The sequence below is a fragment of the Sphaeramia orbicularis genome, chromosome 4 (genome assembly GCF_902148855.1).
Source record: "Sphaeramia orbicularis chromosome 4, fSphaOr1.1, whole genome shotgun sequence".
NCBI lineage: Eukaryota > Metazoa > Chordata > Actinopteri > Kurtiformes > Apogonidae > Sphaeramia > Sphaeramia orbicularis.
In genome coordinates, this window is record NC_043960.1 from 5,117,810 (window position 1) to 5,132,402 (window position 14,593).

Sequence of the window (14,593 nt, forward strand, 5' to 3'; positions counted from 1 at the left end):
GACTCTGACTTCTGTGCTCAGCTGCAGGGTTTGTTCACCCGGAGGAGGTTGCAGATGTAAACAATGAGGCTGAACAGTGTTTTCATCCTCCAGGCTGTTGGCCAGACGGATTAGAGGCTGTCACATGTGAGATCTGACACCAAACAACAACTCCTCCAGCTGAGATGAAAGACTGAGGAGCAGAACCGAACCCAAGGTGTTGTTTCATAGACTGTAAGTTCAGTTCAGTGAGTTAAAGGAACAGGAGCAGCCACAAACGCCACAGAATTAAACACTGTCAGGTTCATGTGGTCACTGTGTTCACTGGAAAGAAGATGGAGAGTCAAATGAATCTGTGTATCATTCGTTCTTTTCATATTCAATTGGGAATCCGCAATCGAAAAATGAAAAAATTACTTATTTTATTCTTCATGTACAAACCCAAAATCAAAAAATGACTTGTTTTTCATTCTTTCGATTGTACGCACCAATTCAAAATTGGAAATAAGCAAATGGACCTGGTCAGTGCATCTTTTGGTAATTGGATTTGGAAATTTGAATTTAATTCTTGTATTTTAAAATGAAAATCAATTAACTACTAGTTTTTCTTTTGTTTCTGAAAAGAAAATCCAATTACCAAAAGATAGACTGACCAGGTCCAAATGTGGGGTCTCACGTTGACATTTTTGATATCAGATTTGGTCCGACCTGGAAGATACTGACTTCTTCGTCTGTTATCTGAAGTGTCTTCTACTTAGACTGTCTACCATGGACGCACTGTATTAGACAAAACCTGGAAGAACAATACCTGGAAGATCTGGACCATTTCTTCAGTTGTCATGTCGTCCTCCTTCAGAGTAACACGTTTGCTGCCTCTGAATAACACCAAATTCTCCATTAGCTCAGAACGCATTAGGCTGAATATTAGCAAACCCACGACTGTCCAGCTCAACATACGAAGACGTCAGTAACTTCCAGGTCAAACCAAGTCAGATATCAAAAATGTCAACATGAAACCCTACATTTGGTCCATTTGTTTATTTCTGATTTTTAATTTGTGCGTACGATCAAAAGAATGAAAAACAACTCATTTTTTTATTTGTGCATGAATAATGAAATAATGAGTCATTTTTTCATTTTTTCAATTGAATATGAAAAGAATGAATGATGCACAGATTCAAATGGATACTCACCTGCCTTTTGCCCTGTTTTTAAGTCACCGACCAATAGACCATGAACCACTGTGGAGGCGCTGTTTCTAGTGTTGTCTTCGTTGGCGTCTTCATCGTCTTCATTAACAATTTCTTCAAACATCTTCTGTGACAAAACTACTAGATTTTAGATTTTAGAATTTTTGACAAATTAAAAAATTAAAATGCCTTTACTTATGATGGTTCATATTTTGATGGATTATAACATGTAAATGGTTACAGATATTAATATAGTTACTATTGATCACTGATAGGAAGTCATATATGGACTTTCATTTGGGTCCATGACCTTTGACCTTGAGTGACCTTGAAGGGTCAAAAACAAGGTCACGAATGTCTGCATTTCAACAATCTTCTTCTTAGAAACTACTGGTCAGATTCATTTCAATTTTTACCTCCGCCTGGGGGTATTTTGATCAGTTTGCTTTGGTTTGTTTGTTTGTTTGTTTGTTAGCAAGATAACTCAAAAAGTTATGGATGGATTTTCAGGAAATTTTCAGGAAATATTGATACTGGGACAAGGAATAAATGAGTAAATTTTGGTGGTGATCGGGGAGGGGGTGACGACAGATCTGTCTTGGCGGAGGTCTGCGCCCTCCAAGTGCTTTTCTTGTTTTTTATGTAGCTTCATTGGGACAATGTCTACAAAGTTTGTTCACAGTTTTTGGATAAATTTATATTTTTGAAATTTTGATGAATTTCTTGATTATTAAAAATTTGCCTTTACTTATAATGGTCCATATTTTGATGCTTTATAACATGTAAATGGTTACAGATATCAGTATAGTTACTATTGATCACTGATAGGAAGTCATATATGGACTTTCATTTGGGTCCATGACCTTTGACCTTGAATGACCTTGAAGGGCTAAACGTAAGGTCACCATTGTCTACATTTCAACAGTCTTCTTCCGAAACGCCTGCTAGGATTCATTTCAATTTTTTTTATGTTGCTTAGTTGGGATAATGTCCACAAAGTTTATTCACAGTTTTTGGACAAGTTTATATTTTTGAAATTTTGATGAATTTTTTGATTACTAAAAATGTGCCTTTCCTTATAATGATCCATATTTTGACGGGTTATAACATGAAAATGGTTACAGATATTAATATAGTTCCTATTGATCACTGATAGAAGTCATATATGGACTTTCATTGAATTAGTCGAGCTCTCCTCCAGTGAAAGTACCGCCCACTTCTATTGTTAGATCGATCTCCTGCATCCAGACCACAGTCCTCTAGAGGCAGAACCTGACAACCTCACAAATTCAACTTGGTATTAGTCTTGATAGGACATGACGCTGACATACAGGGGCATGGGTCCTATTTTTTACCGCCTTAGTTATGTTTGGCTCTTGCTTGTGCTTCTTCACCACTCACTGAGCCCACATTCAGTCTAAATGTATCAGTGGCGTTTGGGGGAGCCCACGCCAAAGGCCCGTGCATAAACAAGCAGCTCTGGTAACAGGCCGACACGTGATAGCTCGACTTACTAATTAAGGCTTGTTTACAGTCTATACAAGATAGGAGGCTAAGATAGCATGTTGACCAGCAGTGCATGGGATGAACTCAATGGCCACTTATTCCACAGTTAACTACAAGCCCAAGTGAGAGTTGGAACAGTAAGGAAGACGTCAGTTTAAAAATAACGCAGCGCTAGTAAAACTGACTTTGACTTGTTTTTCATTGTACGAACACAACGCATTTCATGTTTTATGTCTTGTCAGTGTAGTTTATTACCTACGCCAGGAGGGATTGGGATCACTTTGCTTTGTGTGCTTTGTGTTTGTTTGTTTGTTTGTTTGTTTGTTAGCAGGAAAACTCAAAAAGTTATGGACGGATTTTCATGAAATTTTAAGGAAATGTTGATACTGGCGCAAGGAAGAAATGATTAAACTTTGGTAGTGATCGGGGGGGGGGCACAAATCTGTCTTGGCGGAGGTCTGCGCTCTCTGAGTGCTTTTCTTGTGTTAATATCCTTTCATTTCTTACATTTATGCTGCAACACATTCAGAAAACGTTGATACAAGAGCAGTTTAGGGCTAATAATGAACAAAAATAATGAAATAATATAATGTGAATAGGAAACATTTATTCCTTGTCGCCACACTGGAAAAAAATCTAAATCTTACCAAGTGTATTTTCTCATTTTCATTCTCATCATTCTCATCTCATTGTCATCATTCTCATCAATACTGTACATGTACAGTCAAGGAAAACATTATTAGACCATCAAAAGTCATCAAAAACAATCCAGTCCTAACTCCTGTGTGTATCATGTGACTAAAACAGACAGAAAAGAAAACATGGAATGACTAAAGCACTGTTTTTGTCAGTACAATGCCAGAGATATTGATGGAAGAACTGAAGTGATTTTGGTTATTATCAAGAAAACATGTTAAATGGATAGATATCAGCTCTGAAATTAAACTACTATGAGCTATTTTTGTTTGCAAATACAAAAATAAAGTACAGGAAAGACAGAAAATATACACTTGTGAAACATAAAATATGAAGAGAAAAACAAAATCTGCTATTTATATCATATTATTTATACCATTTGCATAAATTTAGATTTAGATTTACAGCAGCCAAAAAAAAAAAAAAATTGCAGCAAAAGCAAGAACAATGATAACAGTAAATACATAAATCTCTATACTGAAAATGGTAAGAGAAGAAGTAGAGGTAAGAGTGGCAAAATAATAAAAAGAAACAGAAATAAAATAGAAGATAAAACCAATATATGAAAGGGAATTTAGACGATAACATTGACGAACTCATAAAAGTATAAATACAGAGGAATACTATATATATATATATATATATATATATATATATATATATACAGTCACAGAAAAAATTATTAATCAAAAGCCATGAAAAATAATCCAGTCCTAACTCCTGTGTGTATCATGTGACTAAAACAGACAGAAAAGAAATCATAGAATGTCTAAAAGCACTGTTTTTGTCAGTACAATGCCATAGATATTGATGGAAGAACTGAAGTGATTTTGGTTATTATCAAGAAAACATGTTAAATGGATAGATATCAGCTCTGAAATTAAACTACTATGAGCTGTTTTTGTTGTTATCATTATATTTGTCCAAACAAATGGACCTTTAGTTGGACCAGGCATTAAAATGAACAAGAAACTGAAGAAAACAAGGGGTGGTCTAATAATTTTTTCCACGACCAACCAACAAACTCTCTTCACAGATAAATTAAATTTACATTAACACTGAAACTGCCTCAGTACAAGTCTTAACACTCCCTTATTTTCACTGTTTTGCTCCATAATTGCCTTTTACTCTCACACTTTTTCATTCAGTTCAGGTGGATTAATTTGTTCCTTGCAGCACAAACCTGTCATCAGTGGAAGAAATGAAACTCCTAACCCTTTAATGAGGTGGAGATACAAAACCTGAAAAAAAAAAAAAAAGAATCCCACAGATAGTTTCTTTGAGCTGCAGTAAAACGTGCCATAAAACAAACCCAGGGTCACGCTGTTACCTGCAGACGCCCTCAGGACACCACTCACCTGTCGGGATTGGATTCTTAGAAACCAGATGAAAAGACTTTCTCAGAATTCAACAGATCACTTTTTTTTTTTTTTTTCAGGGCTGTCGACTGTCACTGCATTAGAGTAGACGCCTCCCTTTCCATGTTTGTCACCAGCTGCCGTCTATACGTGACACCGTGACCATGATCAGAGGCCGACGGGGCAGAACACCACGTCCTAAACACCACGTCATCACCTCCACAGACAGAAGAAACACTCGGCAGCGTCATCAGGAGAACAAATCATTTATCTGTAAGGCTCCTCAGAACCTACACTGTTTAAATACAATCCAATTTCATCTACGAATCAATGCATTTAACTAGTGTGGCCCAGAGGTGCAACAGCCCAAAAAATTATCCACTGTAAGAAGAAAAAAGAGAAGAGGCCAAAAAATTATCCACTATAAGAAGAAAAAGACAACAGCCCAAAAAATTATCTACTGTAAGAAAAAAAGACAATAGCCCAAAAAATGATCCACTGTAAGAAAAAAAAAGAGAGCAGCCCCAAAAAATTATACACTGTAAGAAAAAAAGAGAACAGCCCAAAAAAATTATCTACTAGCCCAAAAAATTATCCACTATAAGAAAATAAGAGAACAGCCCAAAAAAATTATCCACTATAAGAAAAAAAAAGAGAACAGGCCAAAAAATTATCCACTATAAGAAAAAAAAGACAATAGCCCAAAAAATTATCCACTGTAAGAAAAAAAAAGAGAACAGCCCCCAAAAATTATACACTGTAAGAAAAAAAGAGAACAGCCCAAAAAAATTATCTACTAGCCCAAAAAATTATCCACTATAAGAAAATAAGAGAACAGCCCAAAAAAATTATCCACTATGAGAAAAAAAAGAGAACAGCCCAAAAAAATTATCCACCATGAGAAAAAAAAGAGAACAGCCCCAAAAAATTATCTACTATAAGAAAAAAAAAAGAGAACAGCCCAAAAAAAATTATCTACTATAAGAAAAAAAAAAGAGAACAGCCCAAAAAAATTATCCACTATAAGAAAAAAAAGAGAACAGGCCAAAAAATTATCCACTATAAGAAAAAAAGAGAAAGGCCAAAAAATTATCCACTATAAGAAAATAAGAGAACAGCCCAAAAAAATTATCCACTATAAGAAAAAAAGAGAACAGCCCAAAAAAATTATCCACCATGAGAAAAAAAAGAGAACAGCCCCAAAAAATTATCTACTATAAGAAAAAAAAAAGAGAACAGCCCAAAAAAATTATCCACAATAAGAAAAAAAGAGAACAGCATCCTCATCTACCTCTTCCTCAGTTGCCATGACAACAGTCTCCCTCCTCTTGCCATAAAGCCTCTGAGCATCACTTGCTAAAAAGTAAACACATTCAATAAAAACAACTGTTATTAGGTCATAAACTGACATAAATCACTCATATTCACTGTTTACAACTTTCAAAATGTCTATTAAATCTCTCTGAATCACTTTATAGTTTTATAAAAAAACAACAAAGGATTGGCCCCATATTTATGAGACGTAGAGGTAAGAGTGGCAAAAAAGTAAAAAGATAAAATAAAACATAAAACCAATATATGAAAGGGAATTTACACCGTAACATCGATGAACTCATAAAAAATATAAATACAGACATATACATACATGTACAGCCGTGGAAAAAATTATTAGACCATCAAAAGTCATCAAAAACAATCCAGTCCTAACTCCTGTGTGTATCATGTGACTAAAACAGACAGAAAAGAAAACATGGAATGTCTAAAACACTGTTTTTGTCAGTACAATGTCATATATATTGATGGAAGAACTGAAGTGATTTTGGTTTTTATCAAGAAAACATGTGAAATGGATAGATATCAGCTCTGAAATTAAACTACTATGAGTTATTTTTGTTGTTCTCATTACATTTATCCAAACAAATGGACCTTTAGTTGGACCAGGCATTAAAATGAACAAGAAGCTGAAGAAAACAGGGGGTGGTCTGATAATTTTTCCCGTGACAATCGTAATAATCTTATGTTGTGTTTATTATTATTTTTGTATCAATATGACAAAGTATGTTGGCTCATCTGCAGCATCAGCCACAAGCTGATTTTTTTCATCCACATTTCACCTTTAAATTCTGATTTTCCCAACTGATTTTCCAGGAAATAGACTGTTTCAGGGGATTTTATTAGCGCCCCAGTGTTCCCAGTGTTATGGTATTTATCACTGCATTACTCAAGTGTATCTTATAAGTAGGAAACACACTGACAAAAGCAGGTACAGTCACACGACAACAAAAATGCACTCACACACACACAGGATGGATAGATATCAGCTCTGAAATTAAACTCTTATGAGGTATTTTTGTTGTTATTATTATATTTGTCCAAACACATGTACCTTTAGTTGGACCAGGCATTAAAATGAACAAGAAACTGAAGAAAATATGGGTGGTCTAATAATTTTTTCCGTGCCTGAATCTTTGGAATGAGGGAAACATTCATAATAATCTTATGTTGTATTTATTATTATTTTTGCATCAATATGACAAAGTATGTTGGCTCGTCTGCAGCATCAGCCACATTTCACCTTTAAATTCTGATTTTCTCAACTAATTTTCCAGGAAATAGACTGTTTCAGGGGATTTTATTAGCGCCCCAGTGTTCCCAGTGTTATGGTATTTATCACTGCATTACTCAAGTGTATCTTATAAGTAGGTAACACACCGACAAAAGCAGGTACAGTCACACATGACAACAAAAATGCACTCACACACACACACAGGATGGATAGATATCAGCTCTGAAATTAGATGACTATGAGTTATTTTTGTTGTTCTCATTATATTTATCCAAACAAATGGACCTTTAGTTGGACCAGGCATTAAAATGAACAAGAAATTGAAGAAAACAAGGGGTGGTCTAATATTTTTTTCTGCGACTTTACACATATATATATGTATAAATGCAGCGTCTCTCTGGCTTCAGCCTGTTTCATCCAGGTCACAGCAGTGCTTTAATCTCCTGCTCCACTACACGTATCAATGAGGCAGTTGGCATTCTCAGCAGTAGTGAGGGAGGGACATCTGAGCGTAAGTGTGTCACCCACTATGTTAGGATGAGGGTGTCCGGGGGGGGGGGGGGGGTGCTGCCTTTAAAACAGACTGCTGTGTCACACGGCTGCATACTCAACATAGCTCCCGGTTTAGACTCCCCCTCCCCCTCCCCCTCCCCCTCCCCCTCCCCCTCCCCCCTCCCCTCCCCCTCCCCCTCTGTCTTTGGCTCCTCGTTCCACTCATCAGCTGAGATGGGCTGAGCTGCTGAGTCAGAGCACGAACCGTCTGAACTTCCCCCAAGTCACAGCTCCCATCATGAGGAGGAGCCGCGTAAAGCCGTTAAAACATTAATTAATCCATTTAAAAAAAGTTCCTGTATCATCCTGTTTCCAATCAAGGTGATTGATATTATTTGATGTAAAAAATCCAAAACTGTTACTTTCCTGGGTCTCAGGAGGATATTTAATTCACTGATCGTGTAAATGTTCAGAAAAGCTCAGAGTAAAGTCAAACAGTATTATAAAATTTAAAAAAAAAAAACAGAAAGCTGAAGAAAAAGTGACTTTGTTGTAAAAAAAAAAAAAAAAAAGTCATGGTTGTGAATGTAAAAGTAAGAAGTCGAAGCTAAGACAACAGTTATCAACTTAATTCAGTTTCAGGATTAAGTTGATAGAAAATGTTCAGGATCGGTTACTCAGTGTTTCCATCCACCCCTTTGGATGGTCCACCATAAATACTTGGCCGAATTGGCCTTGGTCCAATCCAGTGTGTGTGTGGGGGGGGGGGGTCACCTGTCATCATGGAAAGAAAAAAACAAACACTGATAAAATGAAATAAATCTTAATATTTGTTCGCTGATCTGTACTATAGACATATTTTCTGTGCAATTCCAGTCATTTTGAATATTTTTTAATTCAAAGTTGCGGAATTTCCACATTTCAAATACAAGTTTGTTGTGGCAGGAGCGAGCTGAGCCTCACCTTGGATTGGTTAATTAATTGGTTAATTGGTTAATCCTTCACAAACTGTGCTTCATCACATCCAATTAGAGCATCGGTGTCAAACTCATTTTAGTTCAACGGTCACATACAGTCTAATATGATCTAAAGTGGGCTGGACCAGCAAAAGAATATATATAATAGTATAAGAAGTTTTGAGTGAAAAAAGTAAAATTCTGTAATGAAAATATTTAAATCTACGAACTGTACTTGAACATAACATGAACAAATTTCAACAACCTGAAAATTCAAAGTGCAATGTTAACAATATTACATCTTAGTTTATCATTTATACATGTGCATCACAACGTACAGATCACAGTTTATCTACAAATCCACAAAACATTTAGTAATTGACAACATTTTTAAAATACCACATACGTCTGTTAGGACATTTCACATCGTTCACATTTTTTGTAAAAGGCTAGTCTGTAAATGTAAACATTTTTGTGAAATAAAACTGTTTTTTTTTTTTTTTACACTAAAACAGAGAAAATTTAGCAGTTTTCATTATTTATAAGTTATTATGATAGTATTTTACTGGTCTGATCCATTTGACCTAAAATGATTCAAACATCTTTGATTGTTAATATCTTCAGTGTACTTTTTGCATTTCTCAAATTCATCCCAGGGGCCAGATTTGGACCCTTTGGCGGGCCGGATTTGGCCCCCGGGCCACATGTTTGACACCTGTGAATTAGAGTGTGTTTCTATCTCTCTGCATATGTTAATAAAATGGTTCCAAACACTCTGATTCTATTCTGACTTTCCATAGTCTGGATAATGTAGAACATGTATGTGTGTTACTTGTTCAGTCTAACACACAGGTGTCAAACATGCGGCCCGGGGGCCAAATCCAGCCCGCCAAAGGGTCCATGAGAGGAATTTGTGAAATGCAAAATTTACACGATGATATTAACAATCCTTTTAGTTCAGGTTCCACATTCAGACCAATTCAATCTCAAATGGGCAGGACCAGTAAAATACTTTCATAATAACATTTAAATAATGATAATTCCAAATGTTTCTCTTTGTAAATGCAAATATTTTCATGTATTTACACTAAAACAAAGTATAATTTCACAAAAAATATGAACAACCTGAAATGTCTTAAGAGAAGTGCGTGCAATTTTAATGATATTCTGCCTGTCATTAAATGTTTTGTGTATTTGTAAATCTATTGCGATCTGTAAATTATAATGCACATGTGTAAATGATAAACTGAGGCAGAATATTGTTAAAATTGCACTTATTTTTTCAGTTTGTTCATGTTTTGAAAGGATAGTTTGTAGATGTAAACCTTTTCATACTGTAAATTTGCTTTTTTCGCTTTAAACAGAGAAAAGTTTGGAGTTGACATTATATATTATGTTCTTATTTTACTGGTTCGGCCCACTGCAGATCAAATTTAGCTGAATGTGGAACTGAACTAAAATGAGTTTGACAGCCCTGGTCTAACAGATCGATCATTAAACCACATAAAAAAAGGCCAGTACTCTTGCCTCATGACAGAGGGCGCTACTGAGCACACAGGTTCTTCCTCCTACTGGGGGCGGCTCCAAAAAGCCCCGTCTTCATCAGCCTGGATTGAACATGTCCGAAAAAGTAAGTCAGTAGGGTTTGTTCCAGTCTGATGCATTTATTTGGAGCCTTTAAGCCATAAAGAGCCAGTGCTACTTTTGTGGCAGTTCCCAAACGAAACAAAATAAGTAACAAAATGAACAAAATAATGAACACATTGAACAAAAATGGATAAAATAATCAGTTTTCATTCATGTCAGATATTTCTAATTAACTAAAATGAAATAAAAGCAAACCAAGTCGAACAAATTAATCACAAAACTAACAAAAATACTAATAAATTTTACAAAAATGAACAAAATAATCAACAAAATGAACAAAATAGGTAACAAAATGAATAGGAATCAACAAAGTAATCACAAAACTAACAAAAATATCAACAAATTTAACAAAATGATTAAAATACATAACAAAATGAACAAAAATGAACAAAATAAGAAACAAAATGAATAAAAATTTACAATTAATCACAAAGCTAACGAAATATCAACAAATTTAACAAAAATGAACAAAATCATTAACAAAGTGAACAAAATAAGTAACAAAATGAATAAAAATTTACAAATTGATCACAAAGCTAACGAAATATCAACAAATTTAACAAAAATTAACAAAATAAGTAACAAAATGAACAAAATTATTGAACAAAAATGGATGAAATAATCAGTTTTCATTCAACATGTCAGATATGTGTAATTAACTAAAATGAAGTAAGAACAAAATGAACAAATTAATCACAAAACTAACAAAATTATTAGCAAATGTAACAAAAATGAACAAAATAAGTAACTAGAAAAGTACTCGGAGAGCGCAGACCTCCGCCATGGGTGATCACCCTCCCCCCCCGATCACCACCAAAATTTAATCATTTGTTCCTTGTGCCAGTATCAACATTTCCTGAAAATCTCATCCAAATCCATCCATAACTTTTCAAGTTATTTTGAACACGGGCAAACAAACACCGACAAAAACACAACCTCCTTGGCGGAGGTAACAAAATGAACAAAAATGAACAAAATAAGTAACAAAATTAATATAAATGAACAAAATAAGTAACAAAATGAGTAAAAATGAACAAAAAAAGTAACAAAATGAATAAAACTGATGTGCTGCTTCTTGTCTTGGGGTCAGAGGTCAAACTAAATACTGACTTTAACCTTTACAACATATTTAGTTCAGTTTTTTAAGATTTTACACATATTTCCTGTCTTGTATTTGAAGATAAGAGAATGAGAAATGCATATATATGCTCACTTTAGCCCTGCAGAACATTTTTTCGGTGAACATCCTCCTTCCACAGATAACCGTCTATAGATAGCGACTGCTGTCAAAAACCACAAACAGCTACAGTCACTTTTAATGACACGCTGTCATTACCTGATGTATTTTTGCACAATCTGACGCCTTTAAAGCTGCATGTTTTTCTTTCATAACGTCAAGTACACAGGGGTTATTGATTATTTTTTACCGTAAAATTCGGATGTCTTCCTTGAAGAAGTGATTCACACGGCCCTGAGAAAGAATAATAATACAGGGTTTATTATTTTTACTGACATAAAAAAAAAAAACATGGTGTGTTTACAAGGTCATACCGACATGGCGTGTTGTGGGCTGTTATTATGGCTGTTTAGTCACAGAAACAGTCCCAACCTAACCCAAATAAACACACACACACACACACACACACAGTAAGTGTCTTTTCCAGGGAATAGCCATCACCACCGGCAATTAAAGATCAAGAATCAGTTGAAAAACATTCTCACATTATTAAAAGCTACTGAGTGACAACAAGGGGTGTGTATTGGCAAGAATCTGGCAATACGATACAAATACAACACTAGGATCACGTTATGATATATCACGATATATCACGATACTGTAAAAAAAAAAAAAAAAAGCAATTTTTTAAATTGGTTTTGTTTCTTTTTTAAAAGATTATTTCCTGAAAGAATTGAATTACACCTGAAATCTGCACAAATACTAAACACATTTTTATTTGATCAGAACAGGATCTAATGTTATATCACAAAATGTTCCTGTGTTCAAACTGAAATTCTGTTTTACAGACATTACAGTTTAAAATCCTGCTCAGATGTTCATTTTCTATTTGTTCATAACTAATATCATGACATTATTTTAGTGCAATCCCAACAAAGGAACTACCATCTGCCTCTCAGACAGTAAAAAGTGCTTTTAGGATGCTTCAAATAACCATTATTTAATAAAACAGTGTTAAATAATAATAAATAAAATATGAACAATGAAGAAAACAAAAAAACAAAAAAGAACCTCCACCATATCTGCATTTGAATAAATACCTGAAAATATCGATACAGTACTTTTTAATATCGATACAGTATCGTGAGATGAAATCTCACGATATATTGCAGAACCGATATTTTCTTACACTCCTAACATACACACATACACACACACACACACACACACACACACAGTAAGTGTCTTTTCCAGGGAATAGCCATCACCACCGGCAATTAAAGATCAAGAATCAGTTGAAAAACATTCTCATATTATTAAAAGCTACTGAGTGACAACAAGGGGTGTGTATTGGCAAGAATCTGGCAATACGATACAAATCACAATACTAGGATCACGATACGATATATCATCATATATCATATCATGATATATGATGATATATCACGATACTGTTAAAAAGGCAATTTTTATTGGTTTTGTTTCTTTTTAAAAAAAAATTATTTCCTGTAAGAATTGAATTACACCAGAAATCTGCACAAATACTAAACACATTTTTATTTGATCACAACAAGATCTAATGTTATGTCACAAAATGTTCCTGTGTTCAAACTTAAATTCTGTTTTACAGACATTACAGTTTAAGATCCTGCTCAAATGTTCATATTCGATTAGTTCAGAATTAATATCAGAACAGTATTTTAGTTCAATCCCAACAAAGGAACTAACTTCTGCCTCTCAGACAGTAAACAGTGCTTTTAGGATGCTTCAAATAACCATTATTTAATAAAACAGTGTTAAACAATAATAAACAAGATATAAACAATAAAGACAAAAAAAAGAACCTCCACAATATCTGTATTTGAATAAATACCTAAAAATATCGATACGGTACTTATTAATATAGATACAGTATCGTTAGATGAAATATCGCAATGTATTGCAGAACCGATATTTTCTTACACCCCTAACACACACACACACACACACACACACACAGTAAGTGTCTTTTCCAGGGAATAGCCATCACCACCGGCAATTAGAGATCAAGAATCAGTTGAAAAACATTCTCACATTATTAAAAGCTACTGAGTGACAACAGTGATTTTCCTCAAGTTTAGGAGGAAGTTTTAAAAAAGTATCAGACTGTTATCAAGGTCTCACAGTGTGGGATCACAGGAGGAGGAGGAGGAGGAGGAGGATGAAGGGCGGTGTGTAGCCACAGGTTGACCTCTGCTGTCAGTCAGCAGGTCAGCATCCACAGCCTCAAACTTAAGGCTACAGCTCCCCCTAGTGGACAAGATCAGTTAAATGGATTACAGTTTGGTAACTCTGGTCTACAAGTACAGTAAAAGTAGTGAATTTTTACCACATATGAGTCACTGATACAGATAAATCCAGTCCTAAATGCTGGTTTGGCTGAAGTTTCCCAAATACAGTTGTTGGTTAAAATGTGAAATTGGAGAATTAACCAGAGAATGGATTCAACTCTAAAGGAATATTAGTGTCAGAGCTTCCAGACCGACTTCAAAACACTGTCAATACATTCACTTTACAGGTTCCACCAGTGGAACATTCATACATCTATTGGATAAATGGACGTAAACAAATATAAACGTGTAATAAGACTTTATTATATACCTGGAAAACATCAGCAAACCAGCACTTTGGTCATTTTGTTTTCCAATCAATTTTATTAAAACACGTAACATTTAGCACATTTAATCTCTGAAGTAGATCATTTCTGAAAAAAAGTACACTAGATTGAAGAAATGAAACAGAACTGAAAACAAAAAAACATATTCACAAGCAAAGCATAAAGAGCTAATATCTACAAAAAAGGTGTAATAATAATAATAATAATAATAATAATAATAATAATAATAATAATAATAATAATAATAGGAAAGTAGTAACTTGGTAAACAGAATGTAGAGTTTGTGTGTTTTTCTCTGCTTATGAGAGCGGCAAATTCTGAGCAAAAACAGCAGAGTTTATGTGATATGTATTTGATGAGTACATGTAAT